The following is a 13,056-nucleotide window of genomic DNA, read 5'->3' as shown; positions in this document are numbered from 1 at the left end:
TGACAAATTAATACGATTAAAATATGAAGTATTAAGAAAGTAGCAAGTACATATAAAAAAGAAAACTAATCAGACACGTCTAACTCTAATAACAAGAATCAAGAAACTTTAACTTCAACTCCATGGAGCACTGAACCTCTCGATGTATCTCATTGATCTTTCTCATGAACTCCAGGTCTCTTTCTCCACATTCTATATTACTCGCAACACACAGGTCACGAACGGAAGTAGTCGGCATCGCCCTCAAGTCCCTCGAAACCTGGTCTCTTGTCAGCAGACCAACTTCCAGACCGTTAAAACACCTCTTCAACTCTTGAAGAGTATACCTATCAGCCAAAACTTGGTCTTCGATTTGTTTAATAAAACGTTGCTTGAAATCGTCATATTTTGCAGAAGTATATGACTCCATTTTAGTATATTTATAAGAATTAAGGCAAAATAATAATAGTTGCTCTTCTGTTTCACTGAATGAATCTGTTTTGATGAAAAAACTTTTTATTAGCAATGCTATTATATAGAATATATGTAAACAGGCCAAAGGTCAGATTTAAATGCAATCATTAAATAAACATTTATACTTAAAAACCATGTACATTTAATGATTTATCAGTAAAAAATATGTATATGGGAAATGCCTGTTCAGTCACCCTATCAAACATTTTAATGCAAAACCTTTGAAAAATGAGTTTTCATGGGAAAACAAGTAAAATTAAATATCTAGAAAACCAAAGAACAAAATTGAAACCTTCAAAAAAAGGTTATCATAATTAGGAGACGTCTCTTCAGTTATCCTATCAAACATTTTAAACACTATAAAGGATCATTATTAGTTTACTTGAAAATATCAACACTTCAATTTAAAAAAAAAAGCGTTCATCCTAAAGCAAACCGTCCAAAAACAGTCACATTCTTCGTAAATGGCATGGAAAACCTTCTATCACTGGTCGGATACTACTGATCTTAAAATCGAATTTTCAACATGGTCACTCCAAGAACAGAGAAACGCTGAAGAACTCAACAAAAAGTTGGTATGGTTAGTGATAAATATTATAAGCAAACCTGGAGTAGCATTGCACTGCTGGATGAAGTTTCCTCTTCTACTCCAACATAATTTAAAGAAAAAGCGGAAGAGTTTATCACAAATTAGCTGAAACAGGATCAGAAGACCTGTGATATGCTAGGTGATCTGCAAATTAAAACAAAAAATGAAATTGGATGGAAGAAGGCGAGAGAACGAGATATTCTAGGAAGTGTTAATTGTAATGTTTAATTTTTAATTTTTATTATTTTTCAAAATCATAATTTTGTAATACTATGGTTTATTATTGAATGAATGAAGAAAATTCAAACTTTGATAAGTTTTACAGTACTGAAAAATAATCTAAAGAGTATTGGGATTGAACCCTATCAGAGGAACAGATAATTAAAGCCAAAACTGGTTCACAACAGTGGATTTATCATAAGCAGTAGTTTACACCAGGCTTTCCCCTTGAAAGTGTTTATAACATCTGATGTCCTCTATCCACTGTCTCTATACAACAATTGATGTCCTTCAAACTGCTGATGAAGTCCTGAAGACTGTTAAGGATTAAACACTGGTAGTTCAATCTACTGATGCTATCTAAGTACTGCTGTTGATTAAAGTACTGCCCACTTAAGGACTGATCAACTTTGAAGAAACCATTGGGTGTCAAACATCAGTGCTTGACATGCAACAATGGAAGGAAGAAGTAGTAGTTTAGTTTGTCACTTATATTGTATAGAATCAGTGGTTAAGGTTAGCAGTGTTTGAAACCACTGTTCGGCTAAAATAGTGTTGTTAATGATATTTTTTGGCGCTGTCGTGGAAACCTTCTCAGGTGGATTTGATAACTTGTGCCTAAATTCAGTAACTGTATGGTGTATAGAGTTTTCTTATTACTATTAATCATTCATCATAAGCAGTAGTTTACACCAGGCTTTCCCCTTGAAAGTGTTTATAACATCTGATGTCCTCTATCCACTGTCTCTATACAACAGTTGCTGTCCTTCAAACTGCTGATGAAGCCATGAAGACTGTTAAGGATTAACCACTGCTGGTTCAATCTACTGATGCTATATAAGTACTGTTGTTGATTAAAGTAGTGTCCACTCAAGGACTGATCAACTTTGAAGAAACCACTGAATGTCAAACATCAGTGCTTGACATGCAACAATGGAAGGAAGAAGCAGTAGTTTAGTTTGTCACTGTTCGGTTAAAATAGTGTTGTTAATGATATGTTTTGAAACCATTTATGGGTTAACACTGTTTGAAACTACTGTTGATTTAAGGACAGTGTTTGAAACCAATGTTTTAAGCCAAAAGTGTTTTCAAAACAGTTTTTTAACAACACTAAGTATAATTCACCAATCTATCATTGTTTGTATCTTCAATGGTCACACAACTTGAATCGTCAAATCATAACATTGAGAGCAGCCCATTAACAAATATTACAAACTGTATTCTCTATAGAGTTTTCTTATAACTATTAATCATTCATTGAATGTTGATTTATCTATTGTAACTGATGAGAGGAAGACATCTTCCAGAAGAGTTGCGTATTACAGAAAAAGTTGATCCAGTTGGTTCTCTCATATCATTCACATAACCTGATATTTAAGGAGAGTTGTTGATGAAAGTTGTATTGGCATTGTTAATATTTTTTATAACAAATTATAACAAATTATTAAAGCCTAAACTGTGTATTAAATGTAAAGTTTTAATACATACAATACAGAGACAAAACGTCATACCAACTTCATAGACTTGACGGAACTTACAAACTAGATAACAAAAGACTATAACATACAATACAGAGACAAAACCTCATACCACCACAAGCAATTGTGGATCTTTACTGACGGTGCACTTCGGAATGTAGCAGATATGAATGAATATAACCCCAGTGTAGCTAATTACATATCTGCCACTTGGGTTATATTCATTCATATGAATGAATATAATGCCAGTGTAGCTCTTAGATTTTCCTTGAAATTCCAGAGTTCGCTAATTACATATCTACCACTGGGGTTGTATTCATTCATATGCAATTGATCGTTTTGATCAATCACTTCCTTATGTGCACCGTACTATCTTCTAGGAGGTTGTCAAGTGTTTTCGTCTTCGTAGTTGGTGTTTTGCGTATCTTTACATCCACAACCATTCTGTACAAAATTTTCACAAAAAACATCACAAACAAACATGAACAAAGCAAAACAAATCAACCCTCTGTTTTTTCAAAGCAAAACAAACACAACAAACAAACATAACAAAGCAGAACAAAAACAAAACAAACAAACAGAACAAAACAGAACCAAAACAGAACAAAACAGAACAAACAAACCTGAAAAACTGAAAGCAAAATACCCAAATCAACCCATTCACAAATAAGTGATTATCATCATCATACGGCATTCAGATTATCAAAGAACTGATTATCAAAAACTGATTATCAAAGAACTGATTATAAAAAACTGATTATCAAAAACTGATTCACAAATAACTGATTATCATCATCATCATCATGCGGCATTCAGATTATCATTATCAAAAACTGAAACCTAAATACCCAAATCAACCCTCTGTTTTTTCAAAAAAACATTCACAAAAAACTAATTATCGTCATCATCATGCGACATTCAGATTATCATTATCAAAAACTGAAACAAAATACCCAAATCAACCCTCTGTTTTTTACAAAAACATCACAAATATCAAAAATATATATAGATAAGATGATGATTCAAACCTCTGTCTTCAAGATGAAGATGTATGAAGATGATGAAGCTGGATGAAGATGATGAAGATCTGTGTTGACTGTTGAGAGTTGAGAGAGATATTTGGAGATTTTTGGAGAAGTGTGATGATGATAATGATCGGTGATGATGTTAGTCATTTCATACAACTTATAACAGTCAAGTTGCATTTTTGGAGAAGTGTGATGATGACAAGGAGATTAAACTAAAAATAATTATCCATAAGAAATTAAACTAAATAATATTTAGTAGGAGGATTATATATAAATTAATTAGAAAAGATTAAACTAAAATAATACTTATCTATAAAACATGGTTTAATATAGTATAAATAGAACTAAAGACCAAAATATAAATGATATATTATAATCTGATGTAAATCTGCCTATGATACGGGTATTAAGGGATAAGGGTATTAAGGAATATTAAGGGATATTAAGGGATAAGGGTATTAAGGACATTTCATACATGTCTTTAACAAATCTAATCCATATTTGATAGAAGGGTTTTAACGGGCCTACAAAATCTAATCCATTAGTAAGCTTAATTGGATCAAATATAAGGGGCTTTATTGAACTGTTTAATAACATTTGGTTATTTGAATTAGGTCAGGCTTTAATTATTAGACAATACAAAATTAGGTCATGCTTTCAGTTTAGACAAGAAATTTTGAGTTAGTTAGCTAATTTCTATATCAAACATGAACTAAATACAAACAATTTAAATGATGTATTATAATCTATTTCGATGGTTATTAAAACTACCCGTGTGGTCACACATACTGTCTTCAATATTACTTTATAAAGATATAGAAATAAAGACCAAAATTTAAATGATATATTATAATCTGTTTTTTAGTATTTGATTTCGATCATTACTAAACCTACCCGTGTGGTTACACGGGTACTACACCTAGTATATTATGATGTGAAAAGACAACAATACCCTTATATGAGGTTCACATGATCAAATTTAACAAGAAATATTAACTGGGTTAGAGCCAAATGACGTAACATGCAAGGATTTTTTATATAAAGTCCGAAACCTGTCAAAATTCGTTGAAAATGATATCGCCTGAAAATAGTGTTAAAATAAAGGAGAAAACATGTAATTTACATGAAACATATTTTGGATAAATGCCCTCCCACACAAGTGTAATTCCTCTCTTATCTTTAAATTTATATAATATATCCGTAATGAATTTAATAGTCATAAATTTATCCAACTACAACATATGAAGAAATCAAAACTTGATAGATTTTGGCTCATTTCACCAACCTTTTTGGTGTAACTTTTATTTCTTAATGAAAAGAAGAAAGTCGTTAAACACCTAACTTAGTTACATCATGATGAGTATGTACACGTGTTAGTGTTTCAACAAATATAACTAATTTGGCCACAACCATACAAAATGCAAGTAATGAAAAGCAATTTAATTATTATAATTATGTATTATCTTTTTAATTTCCAAATATTAAATGTATTTATACGATACAAGTGTGTGGCATATATAAGCTTAATTGATTTCTAAAATATTAAATAGTTTCTAAAGAACAAATAAATATTTAGGATTTTAATATTATCTTTCATTCTTGCATTAGCTTTGGTCTTACATCTTGACAATTGACAACCAAAATTCCAAATTCTCATAACATTCCAAAAAGCTCTTGGTCTTGTCATATTCTGATCGTTCTTTTCCTTTCTTGAAAATTAAAATAACTAAGAATTTTATAATTATTTTTGGTCCCATCTTAAACCAAAGTTCATGGATCATGATCCATGCCATGTGATGATGCTGACCGGTTATATGTTTAAAGTTGAGCGACAAGACCTTTTAGGCTTTTTATCATTCGATCATCATCTTCATTCGTGAGACTGGATATGCGTCCTGACGTAAAAATTTGACTAATATAGTAACATATATTTTTTTTTAACGGTGGTGACTTTCTTTTTAATGACTCAATGTCACCGGCTAAACGACGGGTCTGGCCAAGATCTACCTAGACTTACGTTGTCTTAACCGGACCCACGCTGGGTTAGTCAGACTTGGTTACGGCGTTTCTCCGGAAACCGTACTGCCTTCACACGAGTTGCCTCGCTGAGGTAACAGCCGGATGAAAACCGGGGTGTCCCTCAGGATCGAACCTCCCTGGGTGGGTTTGTCACCATCATTGCCCAACCACTGAGCTATAAGCCCAGGGTCAATATAGTAACATATATAACACAACTATATTCAGTGACTATACAAAATATTAGCTATCTTCAAACTTAGGGCTATTTGATTTTAGTAATCCTAACTTCATTCATCGGCCGGCATTAATCACAACTCAAAAAATTCCCTCTAAGAATCTCAACTTTTAAGAATTTGACACTCATTGATCATATTCTAACTGGGTTACCCAGTTAGTTTTTTGCTGACGTGGCAACTTATGTGCCACAAACCTAGTTATTAACTGATGGGGCTTGTTTATGTGGCGCAAAACTAGTGATTGGATTTTAATGGTGGTGGTGGCGGCTGATGGTGGTTGTTGTTGATGGTGGTGGCTGCTAATAGTGGTTAAAGTTAGGATTATTAAAATCAATAACTAGGTTTATGTCAAGTAAGTTGTCACGTTAACAAAAAAATAACTGGGTTATAACTGAGTTAGAAAAGGATCAATGAGTGTCAAATTCTTACAAGATAGGATTGTTAGAAGAAATTTTTTAAGTTGGGATTAATGTCGGCTAATGGTGAAAGTTAGAATTATTAAAATCCAATAACCTTCCTCTAACTTAGGGGGGAGGAGGTGGTGATCACTCATCACTTACAACATCCAATCAAGTTCTGTCATGTCATCAACCATTATTCCATCACTCACAACCTTTTTTAGTGGAAATGCACATCACTCACAACACCCAACAATAAACTCTCACACCCTCTCACATCCTTCCTTCTATCACGCGTGAAATATATCACGGAAACAACAATTCACTCGTTGAACTTTGTTGATGGCGGTGGTTTGTTTGCATTTTCCACGCGTGGAAACAAAGTATCATGAGGAAACAAACCCCCACCCCACCTGCCTTTATGCTAATACTATTGTTGATTATTTTTGTCATAAACCTAATAAACATGATTTGAGTCACTTTTCCTTGAAATGTGGTTTGATGAACCATGAGGTTACGTTATAAAAAGAACTAGCCTAAGACCTCGTGAGCTTCGCGGGTAGCTAAACAACAACTAAACACATAAAATAATTTAAACGTAGAAGCGTTAAAGTGTGATTTGTTAAGCCTAATATTTTGAGACAGTTGAGCACGTCCCAATAGTACATCTACATAATGTTCGTTACAAATTAAGTTTTTGTCAAGTAAACCTTCATGATGTTTTCAATGATGTCTTCTTTAACTCCACTATCACATTCATCCTCTGACATTATCAATTCCAATCAGGACGATTTAGAATTTAAAGCTCTATTGCTTGATTATTAAAAAGAGTTAATTACTGTTTTCGTCCCTGTGTTTGTCAAAAATCACTATTTCAGTCCATTAGTTTAAAAATTGCAATTTCAGTCCTTGTGGTTTCACTTTCGTAACCATTTCAGTCCACCTCGTAAACATTTCAGTCCCTGTACTTACAAAATAAATGGATTGAAATGATTACGAAAGTGAAACCACAGGGACTGAAAGTGGTCACGAAGTGAAACCACACTGACTGAAATCGCAATTTTTAACAAACCACATGACGAAACAGTAATTAACTCAAAAGAGTTAATTACTGTTTAACTCAAAAGAGTTAATTACTGTTTTATATACATGAAATTAATTTGAAAAAAATAGATTCTTACTTAAGTGTAAGAACAACTCAAACGGGTTCTTAGAGATATTAACTGGTTGGCTACCCTCAAACACTCGATTTGCTATAAATCCCTTTTACTGTTATAGAAAAAAATAAGGTTATAACCCGGAAATTTTCCGGGTAGGAAAATTTAATTTATAACAAATAAAAGTATAAAAATAACACTTTAACATCTAAAGTATCATCTTTTCCTTTTCTCCATCATAAATTTTTCATTGGTTTCTTAAACTTTTTCTTGTTGTAAAGAGCCATAAAAACATACAAAAGCAAGAATGTAAAGTAAACGTCTATATTTAGAGCATTTACATTGGAACCTCTATTCTATATTATATAGAGAAAATAATAGAGGAAACAACAAAAATACCATCACATTGGAATTTCTGTAATAGAAAAAAATTAAAGTAAAGTACACCTCTATATTTATAGGGTCACATACATTCAACCCTCAATATTATTATTCTGAGTGTGTAAGATCTAATATGATTTTGAAAAGCTTCATTTATACCACAGCCTCACCAATTTTGAAAAGACCCATTTTTAAAAAAAAAAAAAACTCATTTCATCACAACCTGTTTTAATCGAGTTAATCACAGGTTATCCTCTCAATATCTTTTGACATCTATACATAAAATAAATACAAACAAACTAATCATAAGTCCGTCTTTAAACATTTTTTCAAAGTTTACCTACTTGAGCAATTAGAGATAAATATAAAGCAAATCACCCGTTAGGTAAAAACGGTTGAAATTATGTTTTTTTTTTTTAGTAAACCAAACTTTATTAATCACCAAAAGAGGCATACAAACAACAATTAAGCTTCCAAAAAAACACACTAAGATACATCCAAAATACTCTTACCCCATTACACATCCAATCACTTTAAAAAATTATCTATACACATACACTAACCAAAGTCTAAACCAAAGAAAGTGGACCAGATTGAGAGATTGACGCCTATCGATCTGTTAATCATCCACCAGAGAGTAGCCTCCTTAATGTCTTGCACTATTTTAGTTTGTAAAGCATCGACCACTTTGAAGATCTTATCACTTATCCTTAACCATAGCCTTCATACTGTCATGAGAAATACAATATAAATCGGCATAATTTTTCGTGGGCGTATCCAGACTAATTCTACATACACAAACCTTCCAATATATTGATTTAGCGAAGATACGTGAAGCAAACAAAAGACAGGAAGAGCAGCTTTTATATTTTTTTTATCATACCTGTAATCATTTTATAAATAATGCTATACAAAATTACAGGAAGAGAAACTGTTATAGCTATTTTTTTTATAATATCAATCATAATGCTATACACACCTTGTCGTAGCTTAATTAAACACATTTCTTCAGATTATTGCCCAATTAGATCAGATTCTAAAAAACGAAGAAAGATTATCATGAGATACTGTAAAATTGGGTTTTAGGATATAAACCATAAAAATAACAAATTAATTTAGATGATTAGCCTTGCAGAAAACCCAAATCGGGAAAGTTTACCTGAATCGTTAACTAAAAAAATCAGACTCAGATTGGGTTACTCAAGCGGATATTAATCACTGGAATAAGATCGGGTATCAAACATAAGAGCACACATGAGTTGATTAATGGAACAAAATGGTGAGGAGAAGAATATACATCAGTGAATCGAATAGAGATCAATTTCCCATATGATCCCATTTAAGATATATAGATATACAGATATAGATAAAGAACAGTGCAAGATATACCTTTCCTTCAACTTCTCATAGGATCCCATTCAAGAGTTCCTTGTAGGGGAAGGAGTCTGAAAGAAGCTCATCACCTAAAATTTCAAAACATAATTTGAATTAGATATGCAACTCGAGTACAAAAACAATAGTCGAAGAAGACTCGAAGCATCCCTAAAATTACAAATAATATAGTCAGAGCATCTCATAAAAAAACATCAAGATTTCAAAGCGTTCAAAATTTAAAATCAAACACAATAATGGTTTACTTCAAAATTTAAATTTAAAATAATGATTGACTTCAAAATTTAAAATTTAAAATCTGAAAATCAAATCACTAATATCCAATCCCGTAAATCAAGCAAACTTATTAGGAAAGTCTAACTTTTCAAATTTAAATTCAATTTACAGATTCGAAATTTAAAATCAAACACATTAATGGCAAACTTTCAAATTTAAATTTAAAATAATAATCGACTTCAAAATTGAAAATTTAAAATCAAACACAATAATGGTTTACTTCAAAATTTAAATTTAAAATAATGATTGACTTCAAAATTTAAAATTTAAAATCTGAAAATCAAATCACTAATATCCAATCCCGTAAATCAAACAAACTTATTAGAAAAGTCTAACCTTGCCAAGGAAAACCAACCGACATAGAAACAAACTCATAAAAGAGGGAAAAAATATAAAACAAACAAAAGGAGGGGTTTCAAAAAACGTAAATGAATTTATTTATAGAAACACTACAAATTTTCCGGAAATTAATACAATACCAAATTTATTAGTAACTAAGAAATACAGCCAAAATTAAATGAGCATAAAGTATAAACCAAACATTATACCGGATAAAAAATAGGGAAAAAACAATAAAACTAAAATTTTTGATTAACATGTCCGACGAAGTTTAATAGTCCGGCAATGGCATAAAATTTAGGGTTAACCATGAAAAAATAAAAAAACAAAACAAAAGAATCATTAATACATATTAATACAATACAAAATTTATTAGTAAAAAAACAAAGATTTTCAAATTTCAAAAAAATATCATAGTTTGATTTGCCAAAAAAAAAAACAAAATAACTTAAAAATTATAGAGATTAGCATAAATGATGAAAACTACCATTATACCGGATCAAAAACACCAAAAAAAACGATAACATTAAACTTACCTCTTGTGTTCGAAGAAGATTCAGACTCCTGCAATTGCATAAAAATTAGGGTTTATCATGAAAAAACAAAAAATAAAATAAAAAAATCAGTAAGAGCATCACTCTTTCAAAGACATCAAGAATAGATCCATTAATAAGATTAGATTCAAAAAATTTAAATCATCATCAGCAACACAAATACAGAAAAATGATTAAAAAAAGTGCGATTAAGCATTTAAAATACATAACAATCTAATTTAGTTTACATACCTGCAGAATAAGTGGAATGATCTACAAAAAAGAAGAACAAATTCTGAGAAACTTGAAAATTAATGTGATTGTCGAAAATTATGGAAACTAACACAAAATTTGGAAGCAATTAAAACTTTAATATAAGTTATCTTGATAAATTTGGAAATACGTTACAATTTAGACAACTTTGATAAGTATCCATAATTGATATAAATTTCAAAAATTCAAATTTTAAAATAATCAGTCAAAACAATTTACCTAAATAGTTAAATATTTTTCAAACTTAAATTCAAAACCAATGAGGTTAATATATTCATAATATAATCAATATCTAAATGATTGTGAAAAAAAAATCAATCACAAAAAATACAGAAAAATGATTTAAAAAAAGTACGATTAAGTATTTAAAATACATAACAATCTAATCTAGTTTACATACCTGTAGAATAAGTAGAATGATCTACAAAAAAAGAAGAAGCACAAATTCTAAGAAACTTGAAAATTAATGTGATTGTTGAAAATTATGGAAACTAACACAAAATTTGGAAGCAATTAAAACTTTAATATAAGTTATCTTGATAAATTTGGAAATACGTCACAATTTAGACAACTTTGATAAGTATCCATAATTGATATAAATTTCAAAAATTCAAATTTTGAAATAATCAGTCAAAACAATTTACCAAAATAGTTAAATATTATTCAAACTTAAATTCAAAACCAATAAGGTTAATATATTTATAATATAATCAATATCTAAATGATTGTGAAAAAAAATCAATCACAAAAAATACAGAAAAATGATTAAAAAAAGGTGCGATTAAGCATTTAAAATACATAACAATCTAATCTAGTTTACATACCTGCAGAATAAATGGAATGATCTACAAAAAAAAAAAAAGAAGAACAAATTCTGAGAAACTTGAAAATTAATGTGATTGTCGAAAATTATGGAAACTAACACAAAATTTGGAAGCAATTAAAACTTTAATATAAGTTATCTTGATAAATTTGGAAATACGTTACAATTTAGACAACTTTGATAAGTATACATAATTGATATAAATTTCAAAAATTCAAATTTTGAAATAATCAGTCAAAACAATTTACCTAAGTAACGATAAAGAAGACTCAAAATAACACCAAATCTATGGAAAACGAACCTGCTTGCAATCGATTGGAAGAATGATCAGCTTTCTAAAGGACCTGTTGTCAACAAAGACATCACAATTTTAAGGATTTAAATAGAGAATGATGGATGAAACATTGATTAAGCTTAAACAATAATCTGTACTATAACCTTTCTGGTATGCTAAATCATCACTCCCAATTGTTGAACTGTAATAGTGTCAGCAAACAACGTCACCTCTGATAATTGCTCAAAATCTACTTCAATACGTGAATTTAATCGGAAAACCTAAAGATGAACATATGATAGAGAACATCAAACAGGAAACGACATTATCAAACATGAATCGATATTTGAAGAATTGTTAACTATTTGTTGAATCGTTTGGAGAAGACAGTGATGGATCCCATCTTTCAAAAAGCACCAATCTTGAAAAATATCACAGAAGCACTCAAGAAATGAATATTGGTATTGATGAATGCATAAGTTAGAAATCACTGAAACCCTAAGAAGAGGCGACGGCTAGGTCTTCCAGACACCAACAACGCCGCAAAAAGAAAATTGAAAACACGGATACATACCTTATACGTCGCATAATAAGGACTGGTTGCTTCCACTCGCGATTGAAGATGAAGAAATCTAGGGTTCAGGAGATTGCAAATAACATATTAAAGATCGATAGATGATATCTAGGGTTTAAGGAAGAAATAGATAGTGTTTAACAATGACAAAGAAAAATCAAAGAGGGAAAAGAAAAATAACATACCTATGTTTTTCGAAGATCAATCGATGAAGAAGGAAGAACCAGATGCAGGAGATGGGTATTAGGGTTTTGGAGTGAAGTGAAGCGTATTAAAGAAGCTAAGGAGGATGGTTTTGGCGGAAAAAGCAAAAAAAAGTGGTCTAAGCAAATGCCACGTGGCAAGTAATGGCTTAAGCTAATGCCATGTGGCTTAAGCTTGTTTTGCTTTATTAGAAGTAGTAGATGTGATAACCATGATATGTACAGTTAATTACACGTACTAATATTATTCGTCAAGATACTTAAAAGACATGCTTGTCACGTTTTAGATTTAGGGTTTAATAATAATAAGATAATCAGATATAAAAGATTAACTAATTAATATACAAATAGTCTTATACAAGTAAGGTCTTCTGTTATAGTTAACTTGGGGGGGCATGTAGGCACCACACC

The 13,056-nt window shown here is 30.7% G+C and overlaps 2 long non-coding RNA genes across 2 annotated transcripts; both read right to left on the bottom strand.

Moving 5' to 3' along the window:
* Positions 1-9,137: 9,137 nt before the first annotated feature.
* Positions 9,138-10,636, bottom strand: LOC118483013. Its single transcript, XR_004869458.1, has 3 exons — positions 10,502-10,636; positions 9,348-9,421; positions 9,138-9,176 (listed from the first exon to the last, which is right to left on the bottom strand). It is a non-coding gene; the product is annotated as an uncharacterized LOC118483013 (long non-coding RNA).
* A 1,408-nt stretch (positions 10,637-12,044) lies between these two features.
* Positions 12,045-12,811, bottom strand: LOC118483012. The gene is made up of 3 exons (XR_004869457.1): positions 12,628-12,811; positions 12,443-12,500; positions 12,045-12,149 (listed from the first exon to the last, which is right to left on the bottom strand). It is a non-coding gene; the product is annotated as an uncharacterized LOC118483012 (long non-coding RNA).
* Between the last annotated feature and the right edge of the window lie 245 nt (positions 12,812-13,056).

Source organism: Helianthus annuus, chromosome 10, assembly GCF_002127325.2.
Source record: "Helianthus annuus cultivar XRQ/B chromosome 10, HanXRQr2.0-SUNRISE, whole genome shotgun sequence".
Classification (NCBI taxonomy): Eukaryota; Viridiplantae; Streptophyta; class Magnoliopsida; order Asterales; family Asteraceae; genus Helianthus; species Helianthus annuus.
Note: the sequence above shows the minus strand (reverse complement) of the source record. Positions and strands in the feature narration are given on the sequence as shown.